Below are 18051 nucleotides of genomic sequence, written 5' to 3'. Positions count from 1 at the left end.
TCTCCTCCACAATTATTTCATAGTAATATCAGAGTAGTTGAGTATGAATCTGGAGTCACACTATCTTGGACTATTTCCCCAAACAGACTGCTTCTTACCATTTGTGTAAGTCAAACAAGACAGATACCCACTTTATGCCCCAGTTTCCCAGTGATAGGAAATAAGAGCACCCACCACATGGAGTCATTCTAGGGACTGCATGATTTAATTTCCACAGAGTGCTCAGAACATTGTTTTAAACAAAGTAAGCATTCAATAAGTTGTTATTTTTGTGATTGTTATTTTAAGATAATTTTGGTTTCTAATGCCATGGAATAAAAGTTAGGTTGATTTAGGGATTTGCAATGTAGTTAAGAAAGAAGTACACTTCTTACATAGTTGGAGTGGGATAAGATAAGGAGATATTTTTCTGTCTTCTCATTCCTCAAAAATAAATGAATAACTGACCTGAATGAATATAAATGTTCCATCCACCTAAAACTGCTCCTCTCCTTATTCCTTTATGTCCAATTCCTAACCCTCTACTGAGTATCGACACACTGGCTATTCCAATTATGTGGTTTCTGTTCCTTGTTCCTAGCAGAGAATAGGACCCTGAAGAAATCACCCACTAATACAATTGTTTTGATGCTTTGCCGGGAGTAAGAAGAGTGAGGAAGGTGGGAAGAAGGAATAAGCCAGTCAGGGTGAGGAAAGGGAGATTTTGAGAGGCCAAAATACAGTGGAGTTGAAGAGAAGGGGAATGGACACAATCTTTGTCCAATATCTTATTTACATCTTGGACCAGTCTTGAGCGTAGATGCCCTGATGTTAAATCTAATAAGATGTGTTGTTAAGAGAAAAATCTCTGTTCACTTAGGGACTATCATTCTATACTAATACAAGATAGAGGGATTCATGCAAAGGAAAATGATCAGAGTATTCTACACCTGAAAACTTGAACATCAAATCACTTGTGACTAATATGTCAAAAAGGCCCTTTCACTGCATTTTATTCATGGGGCCTCTCAAATACATTACAAGCAAGTTTTCCTGTAAAAATGGAACCTCACGGCTAAGAGGATGAAAACCTGGCCTCAGTAGATGGTTATCACCATACTTCTCCTCTTTGAATCTGTTGACACAGGTTGCTTTGAATTTTTCTAAAAAAATCAACATTAATCATTACAATTTTTTTTGAGTTGCTCTTATCAAATTTACTTTACGCATCAGGCAGGACTAGATGTTATGTACATGGTTATGTTCAAGACAGGCACTGCATTTCATTATGTCTATGCATCTCCAGAGAAAGTTAAGCTTAAATAAAGCTGTCCAAGCTCCCAAAAGGCAATGCATCAATTTTCAAGGTCTTAAACAACGGACAAAATTTGTTACTAAGGAGAGTGGCTAATGCTCACTTAGCTTAAACAATGGACAAAGAGTTTTATCTAAGGGATAATGTAGCTAATGTACCCTTCCCCTCAAAATAATATATTTCCCCATATAAAAACCCTGGGCTGATGAAAAGGAAATTACCTCTAGCTTTAAATACACACCTTGTTATGAGACCACTATCTTAAACACATATAGAACTTAAAAGTAACAATAATATATTGCGACAGACTACAATTATTCTCTTCTCCTCATGCTCCTAATTAAATGTATTGCCTGGCAAGCTTCTTACTGAGTGCCAAACAAAATATACATTTTACAAATGATTCCATATTATGCCAAGTTCCAGAGGAAGCTGCAATTACTGAAACTATGATAAATTTTTAACATTCTCAGCCTGAAATGTGCTAGGTAATGAAGGCTTTTTAAATTGGAAAACACATTCAAAGGTTGTTTCTGCCTTCATTTTCATAATGGGTTCTCAGGATCTCTGTCAGCAGCTTGTGTCTTAAATCATTGAGTTTGGATCCTACTGAGAAAGATACCCAGAGGAGGAGCGGGTAGACTTTGGAAATATTTTAAGGAAACCAGAGGCCAGAAATCTTTCATAAACAGTGGTTACAATAATAATCTATCTATCTCCTCAAAAAGGAGGGCAGACCAAGCTCTGGAGTAGACAGTCTGCCAGTTAATCTCTTAAATTAGAGCTTAGAAGGTATAATGAGAAAGGCTGAAATAACCCAGTGATGTTGATGCCATAGACAATTTTATTAACAAGTGAAAGGGATGCCTTTGAAACTTGATTTATTGGTACAACACAAACTTCTCAGACATTTTTGATACTGCCCCAACCGTGATTCTCACTCCTCTCCCTGTCCTGTCTCAATTTCTGGCATCCACCCCTCCCTTCTCCTGATCAGCACGAGAAGCAAGAAGATGATACAGCTGATCACTAAAGCTCAACTAACTAGAGATCTGGTTTGATAATAGAAAATAGTTTCAGGGACTTATTTTATCTTTTTAGGGACAGAGAATATCTTTGAAACGACTTGGTATTTTCTGCTACTGATTAAAAATAAAACAAAAGGCTTGTTTATATCTTTTGCACTTTGTAGCCCCTAAATCTTTGATAACATAATATTATTCCCCCTTTCATGACCAAAAACTTTCCCTTTAATCCTTTTCTCCTTTATATTTTTATAGAATGAGTCTCATGACATCGTGGTTAACTTAAGAGATGAAAACAATGATAGCCTATATTATGGTCCATAATAGTAGTTAACACACTTAGTATTTTCTGTGTGCTAGGTACTATCCCATACACAAATGAATTTGATCATTATAATAATCCTACGAATTTAGAATTATTATTGTCCTTATCTTGCAGATGAGAAATCCGAGGGAAAGAGATATTAAATATATATATTTTATCAAGTTACACAGCGATTAGGTATCAGAGATGGGATTTGAACTCAGGTAGTCTAGCTACAGAATCTGCTTTTAATGACTATTCTACACTGCTTCCAATAAAATACACTAAGATGACATTAAAATATTTAAAAAGATCTCCTTAGACACTGGTGAGAGTTACTGTGAATGCAATAGAGAGCAAAGAGGAGGGTTAGAGTTAGACACTAGGTGGCAAGGAGGGCCCCCAGCAGTGACCTGCTCACACACAACAGCCTCAAGGAACACAAACCAAATCTGTCCCAGACCCAATGAAATAAAAATGTGCTACATTACATAGGCTTTTTTTTTAAATTTTATTTATTTATTTATTTATGGCTGTATTGGGTCTTTGTTTCTGTGCGAGGGCTTTCTCTAGTTGTGGCAAGTGGGGACCACTCTTCATCGCGGTGCACGGGCCTCTCACTATCGCGGCCTCTCTTGTTGCGGAGCACAGGCTCCAGACGCGCAGGCTCAGCAGTTGTGGCTCACGGGCCCAGTTGCTCCGCGGCATGTGGGATCTTCCCAGACCAGGGCTCGAACCCGTGTCCCCTGCATTGGCAGGCAGATTCTCAACCACTGCGCCACCAGGGAAGCCCTACATAGGCTTTTTGAGTCTTGTCAAAGTGTTGAAATAGCACCAGTAGCCTACGGTTTTGAGATTTCTTTCTTGAGATCTTGTAACTTTTCTTTATTACTTTTCTTGGTACCTTTCCTCCCTCTCTCTTTCTCCCTGGATTCTAATCACTAAATTCAAAACTCAACCGCTATAAATGCCATACTAGGATGAGAGATTGAATGTTGATTTTTATTTATAATACAACAAATAGAACTTTTACCTGAGAATCTCAGCTTTAGACATAGTTATTTAATTCTAACACTCAAATTTACTGCTGCAATAAAGTAGAGTGAAATGAATACGGACTTGGGAAATACATTTTGTCTGCGTCCTAATACTTATTAGCCATGTAGCCTCGGGTAAATGAGTTTGTTGGTCTGAGCTTATTTTCTCTTCGTTAAAATAATTGTGTTACTTGCCACATGGTAAGGATACATAAAATCATGTATTTTACACAATATTTGGCACACATTAGGTGCTCAGCAAATTTTATTTTTTATTTTCCTAATCCCTTTACAAATATTTTATAAAAATGTACCTTTTGAATTTTTATTTAATAATTATAGCATTTGCCAGACAATATGAACTGACGATTGAGTTCCTTCTTACACCTGCTGACAATATAACTCTGTACAGCCTTGTCCATAATATCCTTTTACTAATAAAAAAATATAAATATATATATTCCTATAAACTCTGTGTGTGTGTACTTGTTATTGTTGTTCAAGGTTGTTCTTTAACTGATTTTAAGGAGTTGAATTACATTTAATGACAGGTCTTTTTGGTGTTATAAACGTCCCAAGATTAATGATTTAGCTCTACAAGGGTACTGTCAGAATTCTCTTACTTATAATTCTGACTTCAGATACAAAAGAAAAAAGTAATTATCATGGAAGCAGCTGAAAATGATGAGATAAAGAGAGATGCCAGACTCAAGCAAGGACATACTGTTTCTGTACCATTGAAACATGAAACTTGAATTAGGCAACTCTCTCCCTCTGGGTGTTACTTTCTCTTGTAAAGTGTCATTCTCAAGTTTTGAGGCCCCTGTAAAAGTCCTTGGAAAATAAGCTAGTGAGTTATCAGCTAACAACCATCCTAAGTAATTAGTATCCTGAGGAATCTTTGAGATTCAAGTCTGAAAAAGGTGTTGCCCCATGAAGGAGGGAAAATATTGTCTGAACATTGCATATGTATACTTTTTCATTTCAGCTCCTCTCATTCCATATTATTCAGAGTAGCCTGGCTGCTATAAGAACAACATAAAAATATCTTAAGGACTTAACCCAATAAAGGTTATTCCTCTCTCACATCACAGTCAAGGTGGATTGTGGGTGATGGGTCACGTACCACACAGTCATTTAAGAACTCAGGCTCCTTCTCATTATAAGATAACCTAACCTCTAAGGCTTCACAGCCCTCAGAAGGATTCACTGCATCCAGACACCTGACATGGAAAATGAGTGAGGATCTCATGGGAAATTTTAGGGATCAGGATAAGAATTAGAACACATCACTCCCACCCGTATTCCAGAATCCAGACACATAGACTCATGTAACTGCAAAGAAAGCTGGAAGAAGTATTCTATCTGAGCACAGGAAGAAAAGAAAACAGGGTTTTATGAACTCATAGCATTTCCTCTATATACAGTCCTAGAGGTACTAAAATCCTATATTTTCTTTTGTCGTTTTAGCAACGAAAGTGTGTACTCCCTGTGAAGGGAATTTTGGATGTCACCAAGTAGGTGGGGAAAAATTGGGAAAATCCCAAGTCTCTTCACCAATACAGCTGAAATTATAGGAGATGTACTTTGCCTGGGCAGAAGACCAATTCTATCTTTTGTTTTGAAATTGTCACTATGTAGATGGTTTATTATTAAAAATAAAAATTATGTAAGTTTACTTTGTGCATGGTGATAATAGCCTTTCATGTTCAATGTTGTGTTTGTTTATGAAACAAGGATAGGGCTTATTTTAGAGATTTTTTGGGGGATCAGCCTGGGGAGAATACTTTTAAAGTTATTAATATTATTTTAATATTATTATTGTTGCTGCTGCAGTTTTTGTTGTTTGTGTGTATATGGGCTCTGTGTGTGTGCACGAGTGTGTGTGTGTGTATGTGTGTGTGTGTTTGAAGCAGGAATTCCCTTCCTCAAATGTAAAAACTAATTTTCTAAAAAAACACTGAGACATAAATCTTTTGTCTATTCTTAACTCTCAAATTTTCTAATTTACTCTCCACCTGTTAGTGTTGTTTCAAATCCTAAACAGATTGTAAAATTTGGCAGAGATTTCATGGAATACCCTTAAAGAACCCAAAACGCTAAACATCTAGGTGGAAGCAGAAGAATTAGAATTCTTTAATTATAATTCTATATAATTATATATGGATAGACCTTATTTAGCAAAGTTCATTTGTTTCCAAGTTGTAGGCAAAGAAGAGGTCACCTAGCCAGACATTCTTCTTTTTGTCTTTAGTAAAACAGATAGACAACCTTCTTCAGTTCTTCCTAAGTGTGAAGATTTTACTACTTTCCTATGTAATTTTGTACTGAAAGAATACATAACAAGCTTTTTGTGTGCTTACTATGTTCCAGACACTGTTAAGTTACTCAATTTTCTCATACCCGGCATTGCTGCATAGTGTTGTGCAGGTTGTTCACTGCACAAATTTAAGAGTTGCCATTCATATCATGGATACTCCCATAATTGTGCATATCAATTTATGCAGCCTTACATGCTCATTCTGCTCCTAGAATCTATTATCTTTGTCCTATAAACAAGAATCAAAAGCTTAGAAGCTCAAAGTCCCTTAACTTTTCTCCAAGCTATATGAATATCAGTTGGTCTAAATTTAAAAGCAAGGAGTTTAAGTCATTGGTACTTTCAGAGCCAATTAAAAAGAAATCATGTAGATGGAAACTGTCATAAGTTTTCTGTCAGTATGCATCTTGAAACACTGAAATTCAATGGATAGCTCTGAATCAGTGGAATGTTTCATATACTGCAAAGAAATATACACGAGCAGAGATTCTTAGCCATTGACCTGAGTGGGGTCCTATTAAAGCATCATTATCTGTCTATCTGAACATTCCCAAGGGTTATGAAATAAATAACCTCTTTTTTGATGAATGTTTTTTATCAGTAACCTAACATTTATCTTTCTCTTTCTCCCTTTTTTTTCCCATTCTACTTGGGGCTGAAAGAAGATATATGTAGGGAAAAAGAAAATCACAATTGTTTTTTTCCCCCTCAACTGGATTTTTGAGTTTTGGTTCAGAGAGAGATGTAGCCCAGTGATGGGGGCCCATGACTGACCATCAGAAGTTTGCTAGAACCAAAAATGAAGCCATTAATGTTCATTTGAGAACTGTAGCACTGTTGAAAATGGTGGTGTATAAGTCTAAGTTTTTTCTAGTGAACTCAACCCAACTTTTGAGTAATAAAATAAGCTGTTTTACTATCTCACCTAAAGATCATAGACATCTAAGAAACACTGTCACTATCGACCACTTTTCCAATGGCAAGGAAATGCCTGTATCAACCGAAAGAGAAAACTATAGTTGGTAGTTGCATGGATGCTGATTCCCATGGCTCCCTCTATATTTAATCAATTGTCCTCTTAATCTTTCTTCAAGAAGAGTCATTTTATTCATTTCCTACTGCTGCTGTAACGAATTGTCACAAACTCAGGGGCTTAACACAACACACATATCATTGTACAGTTCTAGAGGTCAGAAGTTCTAAAGAATTTTCACCAGGCTAAAGTCAAGGGCTTGGCAGGGCTGGTTCCTTCTGGAGGCTCTGAGGGCAGAATCCATTCCTTTGCCCTTTTCAGCTTCTAGTGGGCACCTGTGCCCCTCAGCTGTGGCCCCTTCCTCTGTCTTCGGAGCACATCACTGCAATTGCTGCCTGTCATCACATCGATGGCCTTCTCCTTTCTGATTTCTTGCTCCTTCTTGTGAGGACCTCTGTGATTACATCAGGCCCACCCAGATAACCCAGGATAATTTTCCCATCTCAATATCCCTAATGTAGTTACATATACAAAGTCTCTTTTGCCAGAGAAGGTAATAGTCACAGCTTCTGAGGATCAGGAGGTGGACACCTTGGAGAGCCATTATTCAGGCTGCCATAATCCTCAAGAGTCACGACCAAGTAGTCAGGCTTGGCTCCTGTGAGGGAACTACTGGTTTTCCTGGACTTAGACCAAATCAGCTTGAACAAATTGACAGCACTCTGGTGGTTGCTTCTGCAGCTCGCTAGTTCTTTATTTTTACAACTGCCAGCGAAAGTTTCAGGTTCTTGATGCTTAATGGTTTGCTAGCTGTATATTCCTTTCCTTACAATTCATATCAAAGGGTGGGGCCTGAAGAAATCTGAAGATCTGGGAAAACCAGAGTTACCCAGAGAGACTATTTTTGTGCCTGCTGCTTCTCTTTCCTCATCAAGCACACAGTGATTTTAGCGTGCCTCTCTTTCCTCCTGGGGCTGCCCGTGAAACACACACAAACACTGCCTGAAAGCATGTCAAAGTCAAACATGGAGCAAAACGAGAGGAGAAGTCCTCTTCTGGGGGAGATGGGGAACAGTTTTCAGATGATTATTATAAATATTCATTTTTTTCTTTTGGACCTACAGGCCTTGAAAACTCTGAAACTTGTTTTCATGAGACATTCAAAAAGTATACCTGCTGCTTACTTAAAGGGGTCATTTAGAGACACTATGGTTGCAATCATTTAAGAAACCTCTTGGAAGCAACTGGTTAAGAAACTGTGAAATAAGGGATAAACGTCTCAGTGGTGGCTCTCCAGACTCACATGGGGGGTGAAAATTGACAAGGAAATCCATTTGTACGTCCCCTCATTCATGGGAAAGTACCCCTCCAGCAGCAGCAAACCCCACCACCACCAAAAAATAAGACTGTATGTCATTATTCATCGATACTTTCTCAGGACATAATGGAAAATCCATACTCAGCACCAACATTTGAAAACAGGTCTTTTCTCATCCTCTGTACATTACTTCTCTGAGCACACACATTAACCAAAGCCAATGCACTGTACATACAATCACACTCTCCGACTGTGGCAGTCCCTCTTTTTCCTGTTGGCAGTGGCCTCGGCATTAATCATGTACACGATCTCTTACAGAGCCTGGGCGCTTTTTCCAGCTTCCCCTTAAACCACTGTGATATACAGGCTGCTCTTGTTCCTTTAATATCAGACCAAATTTTTGGGCTCAGAAAATAAACATTTTCAATTTATGAAAATAATATAATTTAGCTTTTATTATTCGACATTTAGACCTTCTTAAAACCAACACACCAACTCACTTCTAAATCTGGTCATGGTCCAGTGTTATCCTAAGGTCCAGTTGAAGAAACATACAGGGGGTGAAAAGGCCACTAACTTAGTAAAGGCTTATCACAGCTAATAGATTGAGTACAGAGGGGGTTCAAGTGTCTGGCTTGCCACCAGTATCTGATCTTGATGTTTTGGAGATGATAAAAACTGCCAGTAAATTTTTGGCATGCCCTCCCTCCCCTAGTCTAGTCAGATACAGCTGCAGTTTATTAAATATTAGGACACTATAAGGCCTACCATTTTCAGTGGGCTCATTCAGATTGAGTATGACTTGAGATATACTGATTTCTGTAGCTAGTCTTTTTGTTAATGTGCCACTATTGCTGCTCTCCATTGATTTGCTATATTGAATTATTTTATTGTATGGTGACCCAAAGCTGATTTCTATTTAAGTAAAGGGTATGATTTTAAAACTTGAGTGAAATAATCAGTGCTAGTTCAGACAAACACATTATTTTTTACTTTCTCCCCCCTATCTGGCCTAATATTCAACTATTTAGCTAATGCTACGTGAGACAACATATGTAATGCCTCCTCAAGTAAAAGTTAAAACATTATTATTGTAAAATAGTAGTCATCCAGTATTATGTCCAGCTGTGTGATCCACCCTCTTGTCTGTACATGCCAGCCTTTGCCCTAAAAATCTCTTGCCTTGGGGATAAAATAAACTCATACCATACCCAGGTATTTGGACCTGCTTTTATACTGTATGGCTCTGTCTAGAGGGTCACATGGTGATATCAGACTGAAATATATTAAAAGGACCATAACCTAGTTTAGAATTGTATACTTAATAATTTATTTCCGATTAAACCAAAATTACAATAGAAACACATAGGAAAGAAAAGTCAGGGCTGAGATTTTTCTTTTTCCTTCCTTCCTTTTTCTTTTGTAACTTTCTTAGATCGTGTTGCTCTTTGTTAGGTGTGAGTGCTTTGGTGCTGCCCCAGCAGTGTGCCTTGGGCCATGGTGCCAGGATGTATCCTAGCACACACCTCCTCCGCCCGTTTCTACAGGGGGTCTGTTTCATTCAAGGCCTGCCAGTTCTCTCTTTCTGAAAATAGGCCTCAAATGTTTCCTGAAATTCTTTTGAAAACTTTAATGATGGCATGTGAGCATATCAAACTTGACTCAGATAGCTGCCTTTCTCTCCAGCCTAGAACTCTTCTCCAAACCCCAGTGTTTCTTTTTTGAAAATGTTCTTTGAAATGTGAGACACTGGGACTCCAATTAAGTGTGGGGGTTATTTAGCAAGAAAAGAATAGGAAATGAGAAAATCAATGGCCACATGATAGGATGGTTACTCTGAATAAAATCCAAATTTGTACCTCTCAAGAGGAAGCTCATAAAATTCATTTCTATGGCTTAGACTCTGGTGCTGAATAACTTTTATCTACCCCCCAGTTGGAAAAAAATGACACCTTCCCAGAGGCTAAAATCATTAAGATTGTGCCTGTTCCATGGGATTAGCTCCAAGAAGGCAAATATGCTTATGCTAGGAGCTGGCATTCTGAAGGCCTCTTCATATTGAACTTTTGGTGTTTCAATCAGCAAAACATTCATATTCATAGCCAAATAGGTTGCTTTGGGGCCTTTATGCATCCTACACTGTCAAGCACAGAATAACACATGTTTTACCTTAATCTTCTATATATGTTATTTATTTAGGTAACGTGTGTACTACCATGGTAATAAATTATGTATATTACAAAACATATACAGAAATGTAAATTGTAAAGAGATCAATTAAAGATAAAAGAAACTATTTTAAATATCTTGCTAATGATAATGTCATTAAAACAATCTCAAGATGCAATATTCCCTTAAGGAGAAATTTAACATGAGTATTAGGGAATGTAAATCCATAATTCAAGCAGTCTTCTTGATAATTAATTTTATTAGTCCAGTTCTTGTCAGTTTTGATTAGATCATCATTGATCTTCCTTTGTAATATGGCTCACCAATAACTCCTTCTAGGAATAGAGAACTGTTAACTCTGACACCTTGTTTTTTGTTTGAGCTTGTCTTCTAATGATCCTCAATCCATGTTTTCATTTTGTTTGTTTGTTTGTTTGTTTTTTTGGTTTGTTTTTTCTGAAAATTTTAAAGCAATGTATCCTATTTAATGAAGGTTAGGTTAGCTTAGTTAAAACTAGATAATGCAATTCATAAATCCAGTTAACCAGGTACATTAATTGTGATATGTTGAAAGCTACTGAACAAGTGAAGGCACCATAATCAGTTCCTCTGGGCCATTGAAATCTCTTGCCTGAGATATGCAGGGCAGTACCAGTGTCAGTTATATATTAAATACTGTTAAGAATACAATTCTTTTCGTCTTGTTTATGGTTTCCTTTGCTGTGCAAAAGCTTGTAAGTTTCATTAGGTCCCATTTGTTTATTTTTGTTTTTATTTTCATTTCTCTAGGAGGTGGGTCAAAAGGATCTTGCTGTGATTGATGTCATAGAGTGTTCTGCCTATGTTTTCCTCTAAGAGTTTTAGAGTGTCTGGCATTACGTTTAGGTCTTTAATCCATTTTGAGTTTATTTTTGTGTATGGTGTTAGGGAGTGTTCTAATTTCATTCTTTTACATGTAGCTGTCCAGTTTTCCCAACACCACTTATTGAAGAGGCTGTCTTTTCTCCACTGTATATTCTTGCCTCCTTTATCAAAGATAAGGTGACCATATGTGCGTGGGTTTATCTCTGGGCTTTCTATCCTGTTCCATTGATCTATATTTCTGTTTTTGTGGCAGTACCATATTGTCTTGATTACTGTAGCTTTGTAGTATAGTCTGAAGTCAGGGAGCCTGATTCCTCCAGCTCCGTTTTTCTTTCTCAAGATTGCATTGGCTATTCGGGGTCTTTTGTGTTTCCATACAAATTCTGAAATTTTTTGTTCTAGTTCTGTGAAAAATGCCATTGGTAGTTTGATAGGGATTGCATTGAATCTGTAGATTGCTTTGGGTAGTAGAGTCATTTTCACAATGTTGATTCTTCCAATCCAAGAACATGGTGTATCTCTCCATCTGTTTGTATCATCTTTAATTTCTTTCATCAGTGTCTTATAATTTTCTGGTTACAGGTCTTTTGTCTCCTTAGGTAGGTTTATTCCTAGATATTTTATTCTTTTTGTTGCAATGGCAAATGGGAGTGTGTTCTTAATTTCACTTTCAGATTTTTCAACATTAGTGTATAGGAATGCAAAAGACAACCCTCAGAATGGGAGAAAATATTTGCAAATGAAGCAACTGACAAAGGATTAATCTCCAAAACATGCAAGCAACTCATGCAGCTCAATATCAGCCCAAACCAAAATGGGCAGAAGACCTAAATAGACATTTCTCCAAAGAAGATATACAGATTGCCAAAAAACACATGAAAGGATGCTCAACATTGCTAATCATTAGAGAAATGCAAATCAAAACTACAATGAGATATCATCTCACACCGGTCAGAATGGCCATCATCAAAAAATTTACAAACAATAAATGCTGGAGAGGGTGTGGAGAAAAGGGAACCCTCTTGCACTGTTGGTGGGAATGTAAATTGTTACAGCCACTATGGAGAACAGTATGGAGGTTCCTTAAAAAACTAAAAATAGAACTACCATATGACCCAACAATCCCACTACTGGGCATATACCCTGAGAAAACCATAATTCAAAAAGTGTCATGTACCAAAATGTTCATTGCAGCTCTATTTACAATAGCCAGGATATGGAAGCAACCTAAGTGTCTATCAACAGATGAATGGATAAAGAAGATGTGGCACATATATACAATGGAATATTACTCAGCCATAAAAAGGAATGAAACTGAGTTATTTGTAGTGAGGTGGATGGACCTAGAGACTGTCATACAGAGTGAATTAAGTCAGAAAGAGAAAAACAAATACCATACGCTAACACATATATATGGAATCTAAAAAAAAAAAAAAAGAAAAAAAAAGTGGTCAGAAGAACCCAGGGGCAAGACAGGAATAAAGATGCAGACCTACTAGAGAATGGACTTGAGGATATGGGGAGAGGGAAGGGTAAGCTGGGACAAAGTGAGAGAGTGGCATGGACATATATACACTACCAAATGTAAAATAGATAGCTAGTGGGAAGCAGCTGCATAGCACAGGTAGATCAGCTCGGTGCTTTGTGACCACCTAGAGGGGTGGGATAGGGAGGGTGGGAGGGAAGGAGATGCAAGAGGGAAGAGATATGGGGACATATGTATATGTATAACTGATTCACTTTGTTATAAAGCAGAAACTAACACACCATTGTAAAGCAAGTATACTCCAATAAAGATGTTAAAAAACAACAACAACAAAAAAAAAGAATACAATTCTTATGTGTTTGATTGCAAACAAATAAAATTTCAAATATTTTCTTCTCCCTTTCCAATAGAATATCTCACAGCACAAGTTTGGACATTACTATTTAAAGGTGTAGCTCAAATGATATCTTTTCCATAAAACCTTTCTTGTTGCCCAAAGCAGGAGATAAATATTTCGTTCCTCTGAACATTCCTACCATCTTGCCTGCACCTCTCTTAGGTTCTTCAACCCTTTCTACCTTAGAGTTACGTACATATACATGTTTTCGCTCTTGAACTAGTCTCTAAGTTATTGGGAGAACAGTCAATGGCTGATTCATGTTTGGGTTTCCTCGAGCACCTGAAGGCAGGAAGAGCACTGAGGAGACCAGCCATGGACTTACATATCGTAGTTCTTCCAAAAATACACGTTTTAAGAGATAAGTTAATCAATCCCCTTACCCTAGTCGCAAATAAACTTTATAACTTTGACTTTTATATTCTTGCCTCTATTAGGTATTATCAAACAATAGATTACTAGAAGGCATGCAAGAGAGGAGCTAGAAATTTAAAAAAAGGTATTTTTTAAAAGGTTCTAAGTAAATGTCAAATTCACAGTGGATAACTATCTTTGAATAACTTAAATTAGGCAATGGATGATTATCCTAAGACAGTTTTATTCTAAATTTTTTAATGTGCATGCATGTACATTCAACATATTATACTCATCTATAACATATCTTCCTTCTCCTTTTCTAAATTAATTCCAAATAGAAACTATGAATAACCAGAAGGACATGTTTTTAATTCTCCTCATTTAAGATATGGGATATTAAAGAAGGAATCATTATGTAAGTTATAGAACAACTAAAAACTGTTTATTCCTATGAGCACAGATGCTATAGTAAAGACAACAAGAATTATTTTTAGGAACTTTTTAGAGCAGCAAAGAACTAAAGGTGAAGGGTGAATTCAAAACTGAAAACCAGAAAACACTATTATAAATAAGAAAAAAAACCTCAAGGAACTAAAGACCAACTTAATTTTTAAACACAGCTACTATTTCTGGAAACATGGCAAATACCTGAAGGGCTGAAGACTCTAGGTTCTGCTCTGTTTTCTGAGAGATGAGCATGGCATCCTTTATAGTTTTCCACATACTTAGATGACTCGGATCACCAAAGTGAGATTAATGATTTAATTTTCTTTTCAAAGGTTATGTTCCCTCCATTAAGCCATGCACATGATAACTAACTGTGGAGAAAGTGTACCAGGCCAGGCTGGTGGAATTGCAGAGGTTTCAGCTGGGCCTAATGGGACAAAAGTAAAGGGGAGTCAAGTCATTTAAACTGCTGCTTATACTGAGGATTCTGATGGCCATACCCTGCTACCAGAAGGGGGCCTCCTGCTGTAGTCTGTCTCTTGGAAATAAAATTTCATATCAACTATCTGAGAAGAGATTCTTAGCAAGCACTAGCATATATCTTTGCTACAGTTTCTATTTTAACAATGATTAGCTTCATGACATAATGTCTCTGACCATTGGACTCACTTATCCATTTACATAGGATGACACTTTGTTTTGGCTAATATTCTGTTTGATAGAAACATACATCTCTATTTCATCTGTGACTTCACACAGTCTATTGCTTTGAAATGGATGAAGCCCCAATTTAGGAATCTCAGACAACATAATCACCATGGTTGCCACTCACAAATTCCCATCAGGTACTAATACTTTCTCTCTTACTGGTTCTTTTTTTGTTTGTTTGTTTTTAATATAGTAGATTTACAGTATTGTATTAGTTTCAGGTATATAACATATTGATTCAATATTTCTATAGATTATACTCCATTTAAAGTTATTACAAGATAATGGCTATATTTCCCTGTGCTGTACAATATATTCTTGTTGCTTACCTATTTTATACAGAGTAGTTTGTATCTTAATCCACTACCCCTATCATGCCCCTCCCACCTTCTGTCTCCACACTGGTAGCCACTAGTTTGTTTTCTGTATCTATGAGTCTGTTTCTGTTTTGTTATATACATTCTTTTGTTTCATTTTTTTAGATTCCACATATAAGTAAGAGCAAACAGTATTTCTCTTTCTCTGTCTGACTTTTTCAGTAATCATAATACTCTCTAGGTCCATCCATGATGTCACAAATGGCAGAATTTCATTTATTTTTATGGCTGAGAAATATTCCATTGTATGTGTATGTATGTGTGTGTGTGTGTGTGTGTGTGTGTGTGTGTATATATATATATATATATATATATATATATGTGCCACATCTTCCTTATCTATTCATATGTTGATGGACACTTAGATTGCTTCCATATATTGGCTACTGTACATAATGCTGCTATGAACATTGGGGTGCATGTATCTTTTCAAATTAGTGTTTTCATTTTCTTTGGATATATACCCAGGAGTGAAATTGCTGGATCATATGGTAGTTCTATTTTTAGTTTTTCGAGGAAACTTCAAATTGTTTTCCACAGTGGCTGTACCAATGTACATTTCCACCAACAATGTACTGAGATTCCCTTATCTTCACATCCTCGCCAGCATTTGTTATTTGTAGATGTTTTGATGATAACCATTTTGACAGGTGTGAGGTAATACCTCATTGTGGTTTTGATTTGCATTTCTCTGATAATTAGAGATGTTGAGATATTTTTATATGCCTATTGGCCATCTGTATATTTTCTTCAGAAAAATGTCTATTCAGGTCTTCTGTTCATTTTGTAACTGGGTTGTTAATTTTTTGATATTGAGTTGTATGGGCGGTTTATATATTTTGAATATTAACCCCTTATCGGTCATATGATTTGCAAATATTTTTTCCCACTCAGTAGGTTGTCTTTTCATTTTGTACATGGTTTCCTTTGCTGTGCAAAAAATTTGAAAGTTTAATTAGGTCTCCTTTATTTATTTTTGCTTTTGTTTCTTTTGCCTTAGGAGACAGAGCAAAAAAAAAAAAAAATTGCTACAATTTATGTCAGAGTGTTCTGTCTATGTTTTCTTCTAGGAGTTTTATAGTTTCAGATCTTACATTTAGGTCTTTAATCCATTTGGAGTTTATTTTGTACATGGTATGATAATTTTTTTTTTTTGATAATTTTTATATTGATAATTTCATTGTTTTACATGTAGTTGTCCAGTTTTCCAAGTAACACTTAAATATTTAAGACACTTTCATTTCTCCAGTGTATATTCTTGTCCTCTTTGTTGTAGATTAATTGAACATAAGTGTGTGGATTTATTTCTGGGCTCTCTATTTTGCTCCATTGATCTGTGTCTGTTTTTGTGCCAGTACCATGCTGCTTTGATTACTATAGCTTTGCAGTATAGTGTGAAGTCAGGGCATGTGATACCTCCAGCTTTGTTCTTTTTTCTTAAGATTGCTTTGGCAGTTTGGGGTTTTTGTGGTTCCAAAGAAATTATAGAATTATTTGTTCTAGTTCTGTGAAAAATGTCCTGGGTATTTTGAAAGGGGATTGCATTAAATCTGTAGATGGCTTTGGGTAGTACGGACATTTTAACAATATAAATTTTTCCAATCCATAGACATAAGATATCTTTCCATTTCTCTATATCATCTTCAAATTCCTTCATCAGTGTTTAATAGTTTTCAGAGTATAGGTCTTTCACCTCTTTGAGTTTATTCCCAGGTATTTTATTCTTCTTGATGCAATTTTAAAATATGACTGTTTTCTTGCTTTCTTTTTCTGATAGTTCATTATCAGTGAACTTTCTCTTCTATCCCCCTCCCCACCATTTCTCTGTTAGTTAAAAATGAATACATCTGCTAGTTTTACTTGTTGATTAAACAGATTGCTAAGCCTTGATTTCACAGAAATTTTAATGTTACCCATAATAGTAAGTTTCAATTGTATGGCATTTTCTAAACTAAAAAGCCCATTTCTACAAATTATTTAATTTTGATATATGGAATAAACCTGCAGTATAGTAATAACAATGCTTATCAGCCCCAATTCCAAAAAAAAAAAAAAATACTGATGTTCATGTAAGCTAGTGGCTCAATCAAGTTTACACATTAAAGAATTGGCAGAGGAGGGAGAAGATGGCGGAAGAGTAAGACGCGGAGATCACCTTCCTTCCCACAGATACAGTAGAAATACATCTACACGTGGAACTGCTCCTACAGAACACCCACTGAACGCTGGCAGAAAACGTCCGACCTCCAAAAAGTTTCGCTGCGCGCAAGGAGAGGGGATTCAGAGCACCGCCTAAACGAACTCCAGAGAAGGGCGCGAGCCGCGGCGATCAGCGCGGACCCCAGAGACGGGCGTGAGACGCTGGGGCTGCTGCTGCCGCCTCCAAAAAGCCTGTGTGCGAGCACAGGTCACTCTCCACACCGCCCCTCCCGGGAGCCTGTGCAGCCCGCCACTGCCAGGGTCCCGGGATCCGGGGACAACATCCCCGGGAGAACGCACTGCGCGCCTCAGGCTGGTGCAACGTCACGCCGGCCTCTGACGCTGCAGGCTCGCCCCGCCTCCTCTGTACCCCTCCCTCCCCGCGGCCTGGGTGAGCCAGAGCCCCCGAAGCAGCTGCTCCTTTAACCCCGTCCTGTCTGGGCGGGGAACAGACGCCCTCAGGCGACCTACACGCAGAGGCGGGTCCAAATCCAAAGCTGAACCCCGGGAGCTGTGCGAACAGGGAAGAGAAGGGGAAATCTCTCCCAGCAGCCTCAGAAGCAGCGGATTAAAGCTCCACAAACAACTTGATGTACCCTGCATCTGTTGAACACCTGAACAGACAACGAATCATCCCAAATTCAGGAGGGGGACACTGGGAGCAGGAGATATTAATTTTTCCCCTTTTCCTTTTTTTTGTGAGTGTATATGTATATGCTTCTGGGTGAGATTTTGTCTGTATAGCTTTGCTTTACAATAGCTTTATTTTACTTCAC

General features: G+C 37.3%; 1 protein-coding gene across 3 annotated transcripts in view; it reads right to left on the bottom strand.

Moving 5' to 3' along the window:
* CTNNA3 (catenin alpha 3) overlaps nucleotides 1-18051 on the bottom strand; it is a 1789299-nt gene that overhangs the window by 73361 nt on the left and 1697887 nt on the right. The gene's annotated exons all lie outside the window — the stretch shown is intronic.

This window comes from Balaenoptera acutorostrata, chromosome 16, assembly GCF_949987535.1.
Source record: "Balaenoptera acutorostrata chromosome 16, mBalAcu1.1, whole genome shotgun sequence".
Taxonomy (NCBI): Eukaryota; Metazoa; Chordata; class Mammalia; order Artiodactyla; family Balaenopteridae; genus Balaenoptera; species Balaenoptera acutorostrata.
Note: the sequence above shows the minus strand (reverse complement) of the source record. Positions and strands in the feature narration are given on the sequence as shown.